This window comes from Pygocentrus nattereri, chromosome 1 (assembly GCF_015220715.1).
Source record: "Pygocentrus nattereri isolate fPygNat1 chromosome 1, fPygNat1.pri, whole genome shotgun sequence".
Classification (NCBI taxonomy): Eukaryota; Metazoa; Chordata; class Actinopteri; order Characiformes; family Serrasalmidae; genus Pygocentrus; species Pygocentrus nattereri.
Genome location: NC_051211.1, coordinates 5,639,889 through 5,659,788, shown reverse-complemented (window position 1 = coordinate 5,659,788; position 19,900 = coordinate 5,639,889). Strand labels below are relative to the sequence as shown.

The window sequence follows — 19,900 nt, the reverse complement described above, 5'->3', positions numbered from 1 at the left end:
GGTAGGTCAAGGTGGTGTTAGGAGTCTTGCCCAAGGACTCTTATTGGTATAGTGTAGGGGGCTTACCCAGGTGGGGGATTGAACCCCAGTCTACAGCGTAGAAGGCAGAGTTAAATAAATGAAGGCTACTACCACTACTACTATTACTACTACTACAACAACTACTACTACTATCACTACTACTACTACCGCTACTATTATTATTACCAGTACAACTACTACTACCACTAATATTACTACTACAACAACTACTACTTCTACCACTACCACTACTACTACTACTACTAGTACCACTACTACAGCTGCTACTACTACAACAACTACTACTACTAATAGTAATAATAACAATAATAGCAGTCATTTTGAGACAGACCCTAACTCTGACACTGATGTAGGAACGAAAGTGAAAGCATGTAAGTTGAAGCCTAATTTTTGTCAAATACAACAACAGAAATGCTCAGTCCAGGTTGCTGTTGAGCGTTTTATTGTTACTTTTATTAAGTGTAATGAATCTAGGAAGAATGAGTGGAATTGGGATCACACCAATTTGACCTTGGAATATCTTGGAATCTGAAATTTATACTCACTGTAAAAAGTCACTAATACTAGAAAGATCTTTATATTTGGCCAGTATTGCAAAAAACTTGCAAATTTGCGTTGGGCATCTACATCGTAAGCATTTGTAATGTAGTGATAATCACACAGAAATAAATGTTGCATCTCTCCAAGTAGATACAGTAACAAATTCAACTGTTTCTGAACGTTCATCAGCATACTGGTTATCTGCCCACAATGCTCCATTCAATACTCCAAACAAGAGGAATGTTGCTACTAACAGGGGAGGGGGGCAGGGGGGGTGGGCGGTGGGTGGCATGCACAAAAATATTAAGTTGGAACAGAAAAAAAGGAGCAGTAGTGCTGAGATACTAAAAAAATAGTATCGAAAACCTTCTTTCAAACTGTCAGAGCGTGTGATGTACAGGGTGTCTGAAAAACAAGGAAACACCCACGTAAAATCAAAACGGTTTGGCAGACGGTGATCCAAATTTAGAAATTCATGAAATGTTCCATGTTGGTGACATGCCCCCCCCCCCCCCCCCTCCCTCCCCACAGACTGTGTCTAAAACTGGATCACCGTCTGCCAGTGTTTCCTTACTTTTGAGACACCCTGTGCACTCTCAGAAATAAAGTATGAGTCTGTCACTGGGACAGGACCCCTATTGTCACTGGGGTGGGACTCTCAAGGCTCCATCTCAGCACCTTTAGTCAGAGAGCACAACTGAACCATCATCCACTGAAATGAGCTGTTCTAAGCTGTACTGACTCCACACACCCCGTACAAATATGAACTTTTCACCTCCAAAAACTGATTTAAGCTTCACAAACAGACCTTAAAACCACTGTAGAACCTTTGAGCCTGTAGAACCTTTGAATGAAAATACCTGCACAGAACCTTTATTACTAACAGTGTAACTGAATCTACTTAAACAGGACAAATGATGCTCTCTTTGTAATCAAGCATGCAGATGGCCAGTGTTCTTCAAGTGGAGATGATCAGAAAAGCACATCGTGAAGTGATGCGTTATAATGAATCAGGATAGTAAGTGTCGCCATATTGTCCACCCCTAACTCCAACTCGGACGTTATATATCTAACCATGCTTTCTGTGAGCTGAATCTGTGCGACTCCTGGGGCAGCTATAGTGCTGTTTTGGAAGCTTTAAGTAGCCACTACGCTTTTTTTTTACGCCACTTGAAAATGTCAGCTGCTCGTTACACTGCATGATGAACGGATCAATAGAAATAGGTCACATTGCTTCCTGTTCAATCAAGGTACAATAAAACAAGCTCTTGTTACGACAGCGGCAACTAAGTCTACAGTTACTCTGCATCTTAAAGGGGACTGGATTTTTCACATCTTCGGCATATTCCTACAACTGAGATCTAAGAGTGGTTTGGTTTGGCTCATTGTGGAGAAACATACAGATGTCTTTACCGTGGTGGTGAAAGGAACCAGGGGTCGCTATGACTACAACACAAATATAGCCGTCTTATTTACTACCAAACACCACCAGAGAACCTACACGAGTTGTATATGTAATGTAAAATAGTGATAAATCTTGGGGTCACAGCACTCTGCATGTACCCCTCCAACATGAATGGATTGTAAAGAAAGTGTTTTAAGTGCAATGTCTCAGTATTAGTTACCATTTCAGAGGCGTTCGACTCTTCAGACGTCTGGTTCCCATCACCACCAATCCTGATTCTCAAGAATGAAATTTTACACCACTCGGAACGACTTTGTTTATATCTTAATGATTGAATTATCCAAATCACTGGAAGAATTACTGGAATTCCCATTTGAGATGAGCCACTGATTGTTTATCAACACGTTTCACGGAATTCTCTCTGTGGTAAACGTGTAAAGCACATAAAGGGGGCTCTCCTATTCCATGTCTGAAACTATCCAGAGGACCCGAGATCCCCTGGCCAACAATCGCATTGTGTGTCTCGCACTAGAACTGTCAGAATAGCTCATGTCCATACCTCCTCTCAGCAGCAGGGGGTAAGGCAGCACCATTGTTGGGGATTGGGGTCTAGGCTATGCCAGGACCCTGAAACTTGTCTTCGCTGGGAAGACAAAGGGGGTCCCCTTATGGTCCCGTCTCAGCTCAGTCCGAGCCGGGTCCCCACTGCCACTGGTCAATGGCGATGTGGATGGGGCCCTGATGCTGCAGAGTTGGGCCTACGTGGAGCGTAGCAGGGGGCTGAGGCTAACGCTGTCAGTTTAGATTACGGCCGAGTGCAGGGGTTGCTGCCGTTGAGGTAGTTAATGAGGATGGGCGTTTTGACTATATTTGCTGTTTAAATATCTGTTAGATAAAAGTAAAATGTTATTATGTAATTAATGACGTAGTTATGTAGTCCATTTACATTCTGTACAGGTTCAAGTCTGCACCTTTGACCTGGTTTGCTCATTTGTTTCAATGGCAAGCAAATGCAAAAAGAGTAAAGAATGTTTTTGTTGTTGTTTTTATTTATTTATTTATTTTCAGTGAAACAAGACTGTATACGAGCACACTTAGATAAAATGTGAAATTGACAAGGTTAGAATTGGGGCCCAGATGATATGAAAAAAAATTGTGGCTCATACTTACAGTGACTTTTTAAGCAGTTAAAGAGTCTGAGGTGGTGTCAAGTCAACCTATATGTACCTATATGTGTGTGTGTGTGTGTGTGTTTGTGTGTTGTTGTTGTTGGTACAAAACCTCATATCTCCAAAATGGTAACTTTACAGGAGAAGGAAAAAATCTACTTAACTTATATAGTAAGTCAATGGAACCAGAATTTTTTCCAAGTCATTTTGGGCCGTTTCTTCTGGTCCATCGATCATGAAATTTCCATACAATGTAAAGAGCAACAGACATTTTCAAATCATGTCAAAAACTGAAAAATGTCAAAAATGGACATACAAGGTTTTATTACGACAGCAGCGAGATAAGAGATATGATATGTATGAAAATGTGATTAAACAAAAAAAAAGTTGTAATAATAATTAAAACGCCATAAATGTACAGTCATACATAAAATAAATATTGTGGCACTGGGGTGGGGAGTCGAGCTTCCAGAATTCTTTGTGGTTTTGTCCATACTTTACTTTTTTTCTCAGTTCTGTTCATTAAAACTTTGTCACTCTAATCTTATACACATTTACGGCATTTGGCTGACGTGCTTAACCACAGTGACTTACAATTTGATCATTTTTACACAGGTAGGCGAAGGTGGTGTTAGGAGTCTTGCCCAAGGACTATTGGTATAGTGTAGGGAGGAATCCCAGGCAGGGATTGAACCCCAGTCTACAGCACAGAAGGCGTTACCCACTCCACTATCCAAACATCTAAACTATACAAAACATCTTCTTAGTCTGACTATGATGATATTTCCATTCAGCCTGTATTGTACACACACACTGGACTCCTTGTTGGCACAACTGTGTGAAGTTTCCTCAGGAGATCATGAGTTTGAATACCAGCAGCAACACAACTATGGACTGTATATTATCACCCCACTGATGCATCGGTCGGGCTCTAATTTGACTACCAATCAAATGAATGAACACTGAAATGAGTTTCATATGTCTGCGAATAATGAGGCCGATCTGTAGACGTTCTAATTCCAGAGGTTTGTAATGGGAGGTAAACTGAGCCGACGGTCAGCAACAGTCTTGGTATGAAGCTACAAAACCCCAGTGCGTATTTATACTGAAAGGATCATGAGTTAAAACTGTGAGGGGAGAGGAGACAACAGTTTCCATTCAGTTAGCACGTGAAGTCATTGGTACAGCCTGCTCATGGTGAAGGGTCCCTTTGTTCACTGCTGTTTGTTAACTAGAGGCCGAACATACAGAGCCTAACTTTGAGTCCTCATGCTGCCCACAGACACAAAAAACTAAAGAGAATATATCGCAAAGACGTCAGAAGAAACACTCATATCTCCATCCATATCTCCTGTTGTTCTTTACGCTGTGTGTAAATTTCATGACCAACGGAATAAAAGAAACGGCACAAGATGACTTGGAAAGACGTCTGGTTCCATTGACTTCCATTAAAAATAAAGCATGTTTTTTCCTTCTCCTGTAAAGTTAAAAGTTGGAGATACGAGGATTCGTTCCAACAACAGCAATATGTTCCATGTGAAAAAGTTCCTTCGGCTGACACTGATGGTAAACAGCACTGTATGCTTACTATCAGCAGTGGTGGAAACGGGCCAGAACACACTAGAACGCCACTCTGAGAGCAAAAACCAGGAAGGAATGGAGGTTCTGTCTGAGATTTCAAACAGGATAAAGGAAAACTGCCTCCAGTAGAAGTTTTTACACCGTTTCTAATCCATGTGCATGAAACGAAGTATAATTTATTGTGTTGGACGCATCCAAGTCCAGCCTACGGTCCATTCTGCCAAAGGGAGGTTGTAGTGCTTTAGTAACTGATGTAAGAGGAACAGTAGAGTGGAGAGTTTATCTACATATGGACCATTTACTGTTTCATTTAATTGTGCACACACACTTGAAGGGTTCTTTGCATGGTGAAAGGGTTCTTCAGATTGATGGAGAAGGTGTTGTGTATGGTTCTGTACAGAACCTTTTAGAAAATGTGTGTATATAGCACCAGAAAGGGTTCTGTTACTGCTACAAACCTGAAAAGCAGAACCCTTTTTGGTGCAGAACTAACATCTGAAAAGAAGCAAGAAATGGTTCTACATAGAACTCATGGTTCTCAATAGATGTGGCCAAACTGGGACAGAGAGTAAAATTTGACCGCATGGCCACAAAAACATATCGCTGCATCATCAGGAGGTTGTGAGGTCAAATCCCAGTGTATTCAAAAAGATAACGATATTGTTGAGGATACCCATAAAAGCACGTTTTATCAATTTTAATGGCCAAATATATTCGTGATCGGGCTTTAACTGAGTAAGGATTCATATATGCCTGGTGGTTCTAGTCCTAGGTGTCTGTAATCGACAGAAAAGTAGCAGTAGCTGCTGTAGGAACTGTAGTGAGGTGTTCATTTTTCAAGAACATTTCCAAAAAGATTAGATGTAAAATAATCATCTTGCATAAAGAAGGAAACAACTGAAAATAATCAAATTTCCAAAACTGGAGGTAAAAAAAATGATTAAACGCCACTTAGAAAATGAGACTCCTAACAACCACCCGGAAGACCTGGTAGACACCAAAACTGCACCCATCAGATAAACAGCGCTTAAAGCTTTGATCTCTGAGAGAGAGGAGAAGATCAAGCTGCTTCAGATCTGAAAACATCCACAGGTGTTTCTGTCCTTCCTTCCACTGTGAGAAGACCACTCAGCGCTGTGGGTCTGAAAGGACGTGTAGATGTTCAAGAAGAACCTCACTGAGAAAAGGAGACGGACGCATCAAACAAAGAAGCTGGACCACCCCAGAGTCCAGACCACAGCACCACTGAATGTGGCTGGGATTTCTTCTGAGACTGAACTTTTCAGGCAGGTTTCTTAGAAAAGCTGAAAGCAAGTCTCAAAAATGGCAGATAAAGTCAAAGAGTGGTCAAGCTAAATATAGATATGATATTAGCTGCTGAGACGTCTGTGTAATTTTCTGTTTAATATCTGTTTTGCACTTTTCTTTCTGGTACTGATGAATGAATAATTTGCACTTAATGGCTGTTTTGGCTGGAAATGAAATAAAAGAAAGGTGGCCTTTGACTTTTGCACAGTACTGTAGGCAATTTAAAAGGTATTTAGAGGAGCTTTGGAAACACTTAAGGGCGACAAACTGCTACAGCCTCTTATCAGTGGGCCGAGGAAGTGGGATACTTTCCATCACTTATGCTCTTTGTTAGTGTTTAGGCTATGATGGGATGTTTGTGACTCTGTTTCCACGGCAGCTGTTACTCTGGGTTACATGCAACCTTCGCTTCGCCCTCCCCACCCATCTTAGCTCTGCACTTCATCTGATACATCTGCATTAGAGACTCTCTCTCTCTCTCTCTCTCTCTCTCTCTCTCTCTCTCTCTCTCTCTGTGTCTCTTTCACTCTCTCCCTCCCTCCCTCTCTATCTCCCTATCTCTCTCTCTCTCTCTCTCTCTCAGTACAAGCAGTACAGTCTCAGTCAGCAGATCAGTCTGAGTTGTCCTAACTGAACCTGCATTCCTAACGCAGCCTATACGTCTCATGACCGACTAATTAAATCACAATTCAATGATAAAACATTAATCGCTCGCCATATGCTGGAGGAAATGGTTTGCAAAAGCCGCACAGAAGCAGAGATCTAGATTTAGAAGCTTGCACCGATAATGCACTAACAAATAACCCCCACACAAACAGATTATCAGCGGAAAGAAGGAAATAACAGCACGCGCAGGCCCATATCTCTAGCATGCAGCCCTAAGCTAGTGCTCCATTCTTTCTCTCTGCGCTCTTTTCTCATGCTGATGAATAGCCATGACCAGTCAGCTGTCCACACGTTTATTCAACCTGACGGCCAGACCAGCTCAGCACAAACGCCCCATGCTCTGGACGCTGCTCCTCTGCTCCGAGCCAGTGTGTGTGTGTGTGTGTGTGTGTGTATGAGCTCTAAGCCATCGCGGCCGGGTGCACGTTTGTGTGTCTGTGTTTGTGTGCATGTGACGCTCTTTGTCGTTGTGGATAAGAGAGAATGAGCAAGATAAAAAGAGGAGCAGCACTCACCACTGACCCCTCACACATATGTTCCCTCTGACAGACGACACTCACACCAAAGGCTTCGGCGCTGCACACATGCCTGTCCAGTACAGTGTAACAGTCAGAGAACATTTCACATGCAGTCAAAACAGCTAATGCACCACAACAATGACTTAGCAAGAGAAAATGTCTTAAATGTAGTCGATGTGTTTAATATTTCTCACTACGAGGTTGTTGTAAGAACAGATTAGGATTATTTGTATAAGTCAACTTCTATACGGTTTGACTTGGTCAGTGTCTCATTCCATTGGCAATTAACTTCACTTGTTTTGAGAAATAAATCATTTCGCTTAATTCAAGACAACATGTACAATTATCTTTACTTTGACTAGATAAAATGATGTAAAAAAGGGTCTAGAAAAAAGTTTCATCATCTTAAGTGATACTTATTAGTCCCACAAACAGGGAAATTTCACCTCCGCATTTAACCCATCTATGAAGAGAAACCCCACATACACACTAGTGAACACACACACACACGGGGGCAGTGAGCACACTTGCCTGGACCGGTGGGCAGCCCTATCCATGGCAGTTGGGGGTTAGGTGTCTTGCTCAAGGACACCTCAGTCATGGACTATCAGCTCTGGGGATCAAACCAGCTACCTTCTGGTCACAGGGCCGGTTCCCTAACCTCCAGCCCACGACTGCCCCGCGTTATAATACTCATGATCTTAAAACTTAAAATATTAAACATGTTTTTCAAATCTTTGTAATTAATGGCTGTTTTAATGGGAACTTCACTGAATGAACGATGGTCTCAGAGTCTTGCGCAGTACCTGTATGTGTGGTTCTCCAGACATTTGCCACTGTTCCCTAAGCTCTGGCTGACTTTCAGACCAATATTTTAGGGAGATTCAAGTTCTGATAGCTGATCATTTTGGCTGGTGTGACTTTTCACTGTCAAAAATAACAGTTTAGTTCTCAGGTGCCACTTTCCTAAAACTCCTAACAGCGCGGGACTCACTAAGACTGTCGTAATGTAAATAATATTGACAAGGACCTGATAGTTCGGCCAAAAATGAAAATAAAAAATGAAAATTTTGCCCCATGGCCCAAATTTCGTTTGGCATGTGACGTTCACTTCGTTAGTTTTTGGCACTGGAGCAACAGGGCTAATGTAGCTGACAGGTAACGGAAGCTAAAAGCCAGACTTTAGCATTGTGCCTGTCTAAATCATCACACACTGTGTCGGTTTTTCAGGTAATCTCAAATAGACAAAAACAGACTTGCTTATGGAGTTTGCAACACTGCTCTTTACAAAAAATAGACAAAAGTAGACACTAAATTATTCAGGCTTTTAAAGGTGGATATTGGATATTTATGTTCACTTATAATATTACAATATAATTATAATTATTATGTGCCAAAATGGTCACAATTCCTTTCTATAATACCATTTATCCCTTGGAATTGCCAAAGGTTTTTGCTCTTGTGCCTTTAAATTAGTAATAAGATAAGTGAGCTCTGTTTTGATTGGTTGCAGTGTATTTTAACACTCCTTAGAACTTCCGCATGAATGGGCGGAGCTAAATTGCTCTAGGCTGAATGATGTAAATGTGTTGGTGTATGTGACGTCACAGAAACTGTGAATTCAAAATAGGATACATTTGCTGTGGTTTCCCTTTATTCAGACTGTGGAGCTCTTTGTAGTTCTACAGTTACAGACTGTAGTCCATCTGTTTCTCTGATACTCTGTTACCCTGTTCTTCAGTGGCCAGGACCCCCATGGACCCTCACAGAGCAGGTACTGTTTTGGGTGGTGGATCATTCTCAGCACTGCAGTATCACTGATGTGGTGGTGGTGTGTTAGTGTGTGTTGCACTGGTGCAAGTGGATCAGACACAGCAGTGCTGCTGGAGTTTTTAAACACTGTCCACTCTATTAGACACTCCTACCTTGTCGGTCCACCTTGCAGATGTAAAGTCAGAGATGACGGCTCATCTGCTGCTGCACAGTTTGTGTTGGACATCCTCTAGTCCTTCATCAGTGGTCAGCGGACGCTGTTGGCTTGATATTTTTGGTTGGTGGACTGTTCTCCAACCCTATTCTCCAACACTGAGGTGTTAAAAAGCTCCAGCAGCACTGCCGTGTTTGATCCACTAGGACCAGCGCAACACACACTAACACACCACCACCACGTCAGTGTTACTGCAGTGCTGAGAATGATCCACCACCCAAACAGTACCTGCTCTGTGAGGGTCCATGGGGGTCCTGACCACTGAAGAACAGGGTAACAGAGTATCAGAGAAACAGATGGACTACAGTCTGTAACTGTAGAACTACAGAGTGCAGCTATACAGTAAGTGGAGCTGATAAAATGGACAATGAGCACAGAAACAAGGATCTGCAAATATTTTAGTAGCACTTCTAATGTAAATTTCCCTTTTGTCCGAACTGCAGCTTTAAAGAAAAAGACAATTGGAAATATAATAGAAAGTAAACTCAACAGCTTGGCTCTGGCCCAGAGCAAAACCTCAGCCTGGCTCAAGAGTCCCTCCCCTGGATCAGGATGTGAGCGTTAGGAGGGTGCGATGGGCATCTGCTGATAAGATTATGCTGCTGCTCTGACTTATGCTCCACTGAAGCACATTAACAGAGAATCTAAAAGTAGGCCTGCTGGTTCAGGCTCTGTTCTCCTGAATCAGCCCTGAGTTTTCTTTCTTCCAGCATGCGGAGGCTAAGATCGATACCTCTATCTACGAATCATCAATTCAGTTTTAATCTTCTTCACGTGGTGGCTGAGATTCTTGGGCAGGACCTGACCCAGGATCAGTTCTCTGTAAACACAGGCCTTTGGCTGTCCAGTGTGGATTACGCTGTGTGCGCTGTGGAGGAGAGAGCGCTCCCTACCTCCCTGCAGCATCCCCGGCCAGGGCCACTCCCCAAAGCCTGAGCTGTTACACAACCAATAAGCGAGGATTATTCTCGTTGCCATTCTACGTACATGCCGTCTGATGCATGAGATTTGGGCTTTGCAAACAACCTGCGCTGAGCAGTTCTGACTGACAGTACCAGCTGGAATCAAACGAGTATCTAATATTTCACGTGTATTTTAACGGCTTTTACTCGGTCACTTCACTTCTTACACACACAATGAATCAATTGACTTGCATTAAAAGTAAAGCAGGTTTTTTCCTTCTCCTGTAAAGTCACCTCCAGCAGCACTTCTGTGTCTGATCCACTCATGCCAGCACAACACAGACTAACACACCACCACCACCTGCAGTGCTGAGAATGATCCACCGCCCAAATAGCACCTGCTCTGTGAGGGTCCATGGGGGTCCTGACCACTGAAGAACAGGGTAACAGAGTATCAGAGAAACAGATGGACTACAGTCTGTAACTGTAGAACTACAGAGTGCAGCTATACAGTAAGTGGAGCTGATAAGATGGACAGTGAGCGTAGAAACGAGGAGGTGGTCAGAATGTTACGCCTGATCGATGCATGAATTAAATAGAAAATTACCAAGAAGCCTCAACAACTAAATGTATTATCACTTATTTTAGTGTTTTGTGTCCCCTCGTTGTCTTTTTTGCAGCAAGCAAAGCAAAACTAGTTTTGTTCAACTCAAAAAAATACACTGACTGAAAAAATCGTTCCTTCAAGGTATTTAATGAGGTTGAATATAACTAATTTACTTGTTACCACAAGTCATTTTTTAGGTAGATTTTTTTTACAGTCTTCTTTTCAGGAGACTCACTTTCGGTTTTTAAAGAAATCTGCAGGGATGTTTTTCCACACAATCCAATAAATCCCAACCACATTCAGTGGTGTTGAGGTCTGGACTCTGGGGTGGTCAGTCCATCGTTCAGCTTCTTTGTTTCATGTTTCCGTCTCCTTTTCTGACTCAGGTTCTTCTTGAACGGCTACACGTCCTTTCAGACCCACGGCGCTGAGTGGTCTTCTCCCAGTGGGAGGATGGATGTGGATTGTTTTCAGATCTGAATCAGCTTGATTTTCTCCTCTCTCTCAGAGATGAAAGCTTTAAGTGCTGTTTATGTGATGGGGGCAGTTTTGGTGGCCTTGGATTTTTGCTTCCTCTATAAATCTCCTCAGCAAAATGAACAACTGGTGCTTAACGGCTGTTCTGGCTGGAAATGAACCCAATGAAAGGTGGTCTCTGACTTTTGCACAGTATTGTAGATGTCTGCAAAGTGTCCTGGTCAAGTCACTGCAGAGGTTTGCCACCGTACGCCAGTCTGAGCCGTGATTCTGCCACGTTAACAACTGAAATATCTAGACTGACTGTTGTCTTTTAGCTGTTCTCTTTGTTCTGGAGGGTAATTGCTGCACACAGGCAGGCTCCGGTTTGGTCGACGTGGTTTGGGGCTGGACTATAATCTGGTGGCATTAACTTGCTCTCTAAAAAAAGCTCTCTCAACAGGGATTAGATTATCATGGTAAGGTCAGCTCAGACGCTCTCTCTCTCTCTCTCTCTCTCTCTCTCTCTCTCTCTCTCCCATTTTCTATCACCCTCTCTTCCTCGCATGTTAGCAGCATCAATCACGCATACCCTGGAAAGGGCAGAGAAGGAACCAGTTGAGTTGTTCTCCATCTAAATCTAACCGTTTCCCCACCCCCCCCCCCCCCCCCCCCCCCCCACACCCCGTCTCCACAGCCAGGCTTCAACACCCGACGCCCGTATTGATTGCTATATTTACAACTGGACTCGACCCTGTGTTGTGCTTGTCTGCACTTGGTGTTGGTATGGAGACGTAGCTTGGATGGGGAACAATGCCGTTTGGACAGGAAACTGGAGTCATACCAGGTTAAATGGAGTTGATAAGTGCCTATTCAACAACTGCCAGCATGTCCCTCCCAGTCATTCACACAGAAGCTCATTTACATCGAAACGGCTATGAAATGCTGCATTTACTGGGCTATATGATCCAACTAGGGTCTAGTTACTACGACACTAGAGATGCACACGGATGCTTGGATAACAGTTACAGATGCCAGTATTCAAGTACTGAAATCACTATTCAAGAAGAAGAGGTTTGGAAAGAATAACAGCTGATGTATAACGATAAATGATAAAGCCTCAAGTGACAGCGAACCAACATACAATATGATAAAGTAAAACATTTTTCAGGAAATAATTTAAGTTATTATAAATAATAATCAACTTCAACAAGTATTCCGCCAAGACAACTAGGCCTAGTTCCTTTAGTGTATGCTATTGTTGCCAAGCAATCATGGACCCTTCACTACAGCCTTTACTGCAGTCTGAAACTTTTTGTCGTATAGCAATGTACATATGATGTCACAGCACAGTTTAGTGCAAACACTTTCACTTTATAAGTACTTTAAGGTCACCAAATCACCCCCACGAGTCTTATTTAGCACCAATCCAGCGGTGCCCGTCTTCTCACGCTGGGGCTGAATCTCAAACGGCTCCCTGCTCCCTACATAGTGCACTACAGAGGAATTTATATACTGGATTCTGCAGCCCAACAGAGCAAAACATCGCAAAGAACTAGTCATTTGGACTCATGCACACTCGACAAGTGATGCACTGTTTGGCTGTAGAGGCTAGGATTTCTAAACTTTCATAGCTAGCGCACTATTTAGGGAGCACAGAGCCGTTTGGGATTCAGCCAGGGTGTAACATGACTTCTGGAACATCTGAAGCATGTAGTCCATTCAAGGGACAAGTTTTAGACTTTTATACCGTTGTACCGTTAATCAAACCATAAGTGTTTTAATTCAAGCCTGTGAATTTTATCCTGTTACCTAGCTGACCAGCCTAGCTCTAGTTAAGAACATAAGTCGCCAGCCGTTCAGTTTAACCAGAAAACGGATTATACATAAGTGCACTGGGTGGTCCATACAAGCAGCATAAGAGTCAAAGATTAGGCCATTAATAGCGCAAGGACTTTTCCGTGCCATGGCGGAGGGATATACAATTCCAATTGTGTGGTGGTCATAGGTGTGTGTATATCGTGGATTTTACAACGGCTTCAAACGTGGCTCAGCCAATAAGATTTCAGGATCGGAACTATCTGTTTTATAAATCATGATATAGCACTGATATTCCTTCTCCTTGTAAAGCCCACTGCCAACAATCTACATCATGAAAAAAGAAAAGAAAATTCACGTAAGTTCAATGTATTTTGGAACAAAACTTGTACAGGTATATCATATATATATATATATATATATATATATATATATATATATATATATATATATATGGGTTAATGTATAATATCAGTAGCCCATATATGTAAACAGAGCCTAACAGGACAGTAAAATACAACCGTTTGCTCATATTTGGCAGTAAGTATATGTATTATATCACATGAGTGCTTCAAACTGAGTGCACTGCCAAGAGCACATTGTTAAGGAAGTGCCTCAGGAGTCAGCAATAGCCTTGTTGACTAGGCAACCTACTCTCGTTGAACGTTACCTATGCGCATAAACAATAATACACATTTCCATCAAACTAACATGTTCCTCTGAGCAGGAAATACCTCATGTAGAACGTGACGGGTCTCCATCAGCATCATCCAGTCAGCTCTAGTGTTAGCTCATTAGCTGCTCTGAAGAGGCAGCCCCCACTACAGATCTGTTCATCTGTTCATCCCTGTGGTTAACGAATATAATCATTAATGCTTACAGATATTTGACTATCAAAATGAACCAGAAGGCAGTAGCGCCAATTAGCTACTATAACACCAACCGTGTAAACAACCCCAGATTGATGGATTCAATCTGGGGGGACATCAACCCCCTTGATGGATTCTTCTCCCTCACCTACGTCCAGTACACCTATAACACTTGCCTTTGCACATCTAGTCTACGTTTGACACCTGTACCTACTGACTGTCTTTTACTGTCTTTTGTCTTTGCTGTTTACTATGCGTCTTTTATTACTGCACTGGAAAAGTAGCCGGATAGTGTTTCGTTATACTGCACTACCCTGTATTGTATAATGACAATAAAGTTGAATTGAATTGAATTAGATTAGTCTCCAATTGTCATGTCAGGCGAAATGCTATTATATCCAGTGGGAAAGGAGTTGAAGCCACTTAAAGAAGCACTAACCTGTGTTCTCTATGCCTCAGCCTAACATTAAAGCATTCAAAAAAGACAGAAAAATGTCTGATTTTATACAGAAATGTCGACCGTTGGCTGTAAATTCCCAAACTTGTGATGATGCTAATGACACACTGCAAGACTAAATTGCTAAACTGTATGTTTCAACCTGGCTTCCACCCTTTTTGTGTGAAGGCAGTGTGTACTGTTGGTAGGCTCCACTCCCATGTCCTGTGGTAACATGATCCCTATGTAAAAGTACCAATAAATAAAACACCTTCACTGATGAGCCGGCATGAGTGCTGTGTATTTCTGTCCCAGCTTGTTGGCCAAAAGAGCGTTTGGTAGAATTTCTCCCGCAGTCTGCGCTCAAAGGCCTTTCTTCAGTGCAACATAACGGCTGCTTGTGAGCTTAGGTGCGACCCAAATGTGGTGATAACGGTGAACACTGCAGCAACTCTCCATCATTTGCATGTTCACCGAACACTTGACTGTTTCCGAAAGGACGATACTGCGTGCGCTTTACACGCAGCCAACCTTCAGGGTTTAGTGACCTTGAAGGCCGCCCAAGAGGGACACACTTCCTCAGCAGCAGTCTGCCGTCCTCTGTGAGAAGATCTGTCCTTGGCGAGAGACTTGATCGCGGTCATGGAGGCAGCGAGAGGGCCAGCGGCCAGATGCCGTTCTCACGGCCCCATCCGTATTGTTTCGCTCCGCGTTTATTTATTAATGCTGAGTCACACGGTGGCGTCTCTCGCTCTCCGAGCACTGTTTATCATAGCAGAACAATGAAGCTAGCTGGGGGAAAACAGCGCTATGACACATGTGCTCCCAATCATAACAAGATGGCATTTCCTCTGCTCAGGCTACGGTTACAGATATGACTTCAGGCGGATTCTGGAGGGACGATTTGTCGTGGAATCGAATTTCAACTGTCATGTTATGGATTTCTGGAAAAATAAAATAAAAAGGAAAAAAAGATTTTTAAACTATACATTTGGCCTCGGGGTGCAACGCTGCCATCTCTGATGCAAGAACTGTCTTAGGTTTCCTAAAAGAGCCGGTTTTCTCTAGGATGCCTGGCAAGAAACGGTAATCTAATACTCTTAATGCCATCCCTTTCTCTTTGTTCCTGTTTCTGGTCTGTTCACAGAAGGTCTATCTTTCTAACCCCATCTACCATCTGTCTTGTGCATGTGTGTGTGTGTGTGTGTGTGTGTGTGGTACATTTACTAAAAAGTCGAGAGTTTTCGACTTCCTGTTTATGAAGTGAGCGGCCGAGTGCAACAATGGGGCGGAATTTGGATGGGGGCAGTGGAGAGGATGCCTACAACCCATCCTCCAGGGGCAAAGTTTCACTTTGCCACTCTTACCAACAACAATAACACAGGAACAGCAGCACTCAGAGAGGAATGACTGCGGTGCGTTGACATATTGGAGGTTATTAATTAAGCGTAACGTCCACAGGCGGTTCTGAGTAACAGGCCATTTGAGCAACAGCTTCCTTCCACTGCACTGTCTTACGCAACAAAGCAGATTAAACAGGGGTGGCTGCAGAGAAAACAGCCACTGAATGTCACTGTATGTTTGTTTATTGGCGTATTTACTCTATAGACTCCCATCAGCCACCGAATCTCTTGACTTTGTAGGAGTTTGTGGGAGAATCTTTACCGATTAAAGGAGAAACAAGAAATACAGGCTCAACTGAACTACAGAGAATCATGTACACATCCTTACGAAAGGTTCTTGGAGGAAAGCCACAGAAGAACCACATTCGCCTCCCTAAAAAGGCAACCTAAGGGGCCTTCCTGGAAGATTTACATTGGGTGGAAGTTCCTTAAGTGGTTCTTCACACTCGGACAACCCACAGCAAAACATGGTTCTCTAAAGCAGAGGGTCCCAACCACCAGCCTGTGGACCGGTACACACTGTGGATCTCTTGATACCAGGCCGGTGAGCAGTGAGCACAGGGTTAATAATCCAACTACTGAATGACACTTTATTATAGTCATTAATGTAATCAATATTATTATCTTCTTTTGGCTGCTCCCTTTAGGGGTCGCCACAGCGGATCATCTGCCTCCATCTTGCCCTATCCACTGCCTCCTCTGCTTTCACACCAACCATCTCCATATCCACCTTCACTACATCCATAAACCTTCTCTGAGGTCTACCTCTTCTCCTTCTACCCGGCAGCTCCATCTCCAACATTCTTTGCCCAATATATCCACTATTCCTCCTCAACACATGTCCAAACCATCTCAACCTGGCCTCTCTGGCTTTATCTCCAAACTGCTCCACCTTCACCGTCCCTCTGATCTGCTCATTTCTACTCTTAATGTAATCAATATTATTATATCTTTTTTTATTATTTAAGGCTTATTTAGTCCAATAGATTACACAAAAATATCGTTCAATATGTCATTTTAAACATGTGGGCCTGCAACTGTTTTACTTCAGTTTACTCACCTTTTAAAGTGCCTTTTTGATGTTTTTAGTTATTGTTGACTTATTTATGTTAATATTGCTGAGCTATAGTGTTACATCTTTTGCTATAATTAATTAAATAAATAAATGTATATGTATCCTTATTTTATCTCATTTATTATGTTGCTATACTGGTGTCATTTTAACATTTTTTAAATTTACTGCCATGATTATTAATACTTTTAGCATTTGTTATGATTTTCCGTTTTAACTTCTCAATCGCTGATCTCTGTATTGGCTTGGCTACATTGTAAATCAGGGTCTCCCTCGATGTACTCCGAGTACAAAGTTCCCTCAAAGTTCAGATGAAGGTTGATTGATTGATTGATGTGCGTTGCTGACGGCTGCTTTCAGTTACCATTTAAAAAATTATTATCATGATAAACAATACACTTTCCGGAGCATATTGTGGATCTCATCAGAACATAAGAAACTGTGTGTTTCATTCCGAAAAAGTATAACTGCTCCTATTTCATTTGAGTTGAAGGTTTAATTAACTGGTGTTTAAGCGCAATGGGCCCTTGGCTTTTAAGCATCGCCTTCCAAAGATTCCAAAATGGATGGATTAATAAAAAAAACCTGAAAACATCAAACTTTTTACTGGGGTTAAACCTCGAGACGCCGAAAAAGGAAAAGCACTATTCAATACATAAAACGCTAATTTGCCATAAATCCATCGTGTGTGGTTTTCGGAGAGAAGCCAGACAACGAAGCCTTGAAGAAGTCCAGCTCCTTCACACTTTGGAGACCAGCACCAAACGACAGGCTGATCACGTGAGTTGTGCCACCAGCACACACCAAACCTTCCAAAGCTCCGTGAAAACCACAGTGGGCTTCGGTTTGGTCCACGGTGTTAAATGTGTTGGGAACCCCTGCTCCAGATTACCATCCATTAAAGGGTTATTCTATGGCACTGCACAAAGCGGCGGTGGAAAATATGGACACTATTCTATTATTGTCGTGATAAACAATACACTATCTGGAGCATGTTGTGGATCTCATCAGAACATAAGGAGCTGCGTGTTTCATTAAGAAAAGTATAACTGCTCCTGATTAATTTGAGTTAAAGGTTCAATTAACTGGGGTTAAGTGTTTAAGCGCAATGGGCTCTTTATTTTTAAGCATAGCTTAAGCAAAGATTCCAAAATAGATGGATTAATTTGGGAGCTTTAAGAATGTCTTCACTGTAAAAAAACAAAACACAATGTAGACACACACACACACACACACACACACGGCCCCTTTTACCTTCAGAACTGCCTTAATTCTTTGTAAGTAAGTAAGTAAGTAAGTAAACATTTATTTATATAGCACTTTTCTAAGCACAGCTACAAAGTGCTTCACAAACAACAAGTACTAAAAATAGAATGATAAAACAAAACAGATACATATAACTATAAAAACAGTACAGCTATATTCATAAACAACATAAAGCTGACATAAAACCATAAAAACAATGCAGCACTATCCAATAAATAACAAAAGCATCACCTGTGACCAAAAGCTAATGAATAGAGATGTGTTTTGAGTCTTCCTTTAAAAATGTCCTTTGATCCAGCTAGTCTAACATCCAAAGGCAGAGCATTCCACAACTTGGGGGCATACACAGAAAAAGCACAATCTCCCTTTCGTTTCCGTTTTGTCCTAGGGACCACTAAGAGCCCCTGACTAGATGACCTTAGTGATCTGGTACTAGGATACGGTGATAATAACTCTGAAATATATTTTGGCCCATCACCGTGCACCGCCTGGTATGTTAAAACCAAAATTTTGAACTGAATTCTAAAAACAACAGGCAACCAATGTAGAGATGCCAGTACAGGGGTAATATGCTGCCTTCTTTTAGTCCCGGTAAGTACCCGGGCAGCTGCATTCTGAACCAGCTGCAGCCGTGCCATTACCCCTTGATTAAGACATGTAAACAGTGCATTGCAATAATCAAGTCGTGATGATACAAAAGCATGAATGATCTTCTCTGTGTCCTGGAAGGAGAGCATTTTCTTGATTTTGGCAATATTTCTCAGTTGAAAATAACAGGCCTGCACCAGCTTTGTTATATGCATTGAGAAATTAAGATCTGAGTCAAAGATGACTCCGAGGTTTCTGGGATAAGGGTTTATCTGTGAAGCCAATAACCCAAGTTCCTTCTTTAGGTTATCAGCAACCTTTTGAGAACCCAGAACCAATACTTCTGTTTTCCCGTCATTTAATTTGAGGAAATTTGTGACTTTCAACAAGGTGTTGGAAACGTTCCTCAGAGATGTTGGTTGGTTATTTGAGTTGTTGTTGCTTTTCTATCATCTGGAACCAGTCTGCCCATTCTCCTCTGACCTCTCACATCAACAAGGCATTTTTGTCCACACAACTGACCGCTCACTGGATGTTTCCTCTTTTTGGACCGTTCTCTGTAAACCCTGGAGATGGTTGTGCGTGAAAATCCCAGCAGATCAGCAGTTTCTGAAATACTCAGACCAGCCCGTCTGGCACCAACAACCACGTCACGTTCAAAGCCCCTTAAATCCCCTTTCTTCCCCGTTCTGATGCTCGGTCTGCACTTCAGCAAGTCGTCTTGACCACCTCTACATGCCTAAATGCAGTGAGTTGCGGCCGTGTGATTGGCTGATTAGCTATTTGTGTTAAGAAGCAACTGAACAAAGTGGCCAGTGAGTGTATGTGATCAATACATAATCAATACATCTATCCATAATACTTGGTTCTTAATGCAAAAGGCTAGCAGGACAATTCAAAATACCAACTGTCTCAGCCCTCATCTTTGGACACTGACAGTAGGAACTGCCTCCCGTATTAAAACCGGGGCTGCCTCTGAACAAAGCCTGATCAGAAATAGAACACAGTGGCCTGGGGCAGTGTAGCGGGCCACGCGTTGCAAAAGAAAGTGAGCACCAGAAACCCTATCTGAGCACATGTGACGTCCCACTTAAAGCCTCACAAACAGCAACCATGAATGGGCCTAGTTACTTTTACATTACACTGTACATACCTTTAAATCCCTTAGTGAACTGTAAATGTAAAAACCACTCAGAACAGAACATGCGCTGACACGGAAATCTGGGTTGGGTTGGAGACAAACGCTGTTCTTGTGATCTTGGTAGAT

The 19,900-nt window shown here is 42.3% G+C and overlaps 1 protein-coding gene across 5 annotated transcripts in view; it reads right to left on the bottom strand.

Moving 5' to 3' along the window:
• Nucleotides 1-19,900, bottom strand: part of znf516 (zinc finger protein 516) — a 68,572-nt gene that overhangs the window by 32,295 nt on the left and 16,377 nt on the right. The window contains exon 2 of one of the 5 annotated variants that reach the window (XM_037540797.1): nt 7,227-7,299. The exons of 3 other annotated variants lie outside the window; for them this stretch is intronic. The gene's annotated coding sequence lies outside the window, so the exon portion shown is untranslated. Of the gene's footprint in view, nt 1-7,226; nt 7,300-13,733; nt 13,758-19,900 lie in introns of those variants that run through there. One more of the 5 variants, XM_037540800.1, reaches the window with a different exon arrangement.